The 1,038-nt window shown below is 39.9% G+C and overlaps 1 non-coding gene across 1 annotated transcript; it reads left to right on the top strand.

The window, feature by feature from the left end:
- Positions 1–512: 512 nt before the first annotated feature.
- LOC116356401 (U2 spliceosomal RNA) lies at positions 513–703 on the top strand. Its single transcript, XR_004204907.1, has one exon. It is a non-coding gene; the product is annotated as a U2 spliceosomal RNA (small nuclear RNA).
- Positions 704–1,038: the final 335 nt, after the last annotated feature.

The following is a 1,038-nucleotide window of genomic DNA, read 5'->3' as shown; positions in this document are numbered from 1 at the left end:
CGTATGCATTGAAGTCAAGTGGTTCAACATTCAAATGTATTTTATTGACAGCAATGAACAGCTTGAACAAGGCGACGGTCGGTGGAAGTCTGGCGCCACCAAGTGGACACTTATTTTTAGTTCCCTTGTGGCATCAACGCTTCCAGAGACAGTTTATAAAAGATAACATGTTATGTCAGTTTTATTATCTACAAATTGTTTTTCCCACCCCTATTTGATAGATTCTTATTCCAATTTAGCTGTAAATCTGGTTTTAACTCAATAAGGATTTGTCTCGTTTCCGATTGGAGGGCGGATGTCCACGTCACTTTGGAACCTTCCATTATGTTACATTGTAACAGGGAAAAGTGTATTTTCCCGACGTTGATCAACTCCCAGTCTATGTCACCATTCATTTTAAATAGCATCATCTATGATATTTGTTGTAAAGTGTACAGAGCTCATTTTGGTGTAACCGTTACCGGATTTGACGTGTCTGAGAACGGCACCTTCCTCCCGAAATCATTGTCGGTATCGCTTCTCGGCCTTTTGGCTAAGATCAAGTGTAGTATCTGTTCTTATCAGTTTAATATCTGATACGTCCCCTATCTGGGGACCATATATTAAATTGATTTTTGGAATAGGGAGATGGAATAGGGGCTTGCTCCGTCCACTCCACGCATCGACCTGGTATTGCAGTACCTCCAGGAACGGTGCACCCCCTGCCGTTGTAAATATAAATTAGACCAAGTTAACCGGATGTTACTTTTATTAGAATCATTACGTTTGAGCAAGTCTGTCAATGATGCCTAGAAAGGTGGTGAAGCCACTCGGCCTTGATGCTTTTATGCCGTTTGAATGTGTATAAAATGATGTACAAAAATACAGATGAGCTGTTTTCAAAGGAAATGCAACAAAACTTCCAGAAGAAAACACCTGTTCTCACTTGCACCACTTTCTAGGCATCATTGACAGACTTGCTCTAACGTAATGATTCTAATAAAACCAGATTTACAGCTAATCTGGAATAATAATCTATCAAATAGGGGTGTATGAAAC

Source organism: Oncorhynchus kisutch, linkage group LG22, assembly GCF_002021735.2.
Source record: "Oncorhynchus kisutch isolate 150728-3 linkage group LG22, Okis_V2, whole genome shotgun sequence".
Lineage (NCBI taxonomy): Eukaryota > Metazoa > Chordata > Actinopteri > Salmoniformes > Salmonidae > Oncorhynchus > Oncorhynchus kisutch.
The sequence above is the reverse complement of the archived record's forward strand: the minus strand, read 5'-3'. Positions and strand labels throughout refer to the sequence as shown.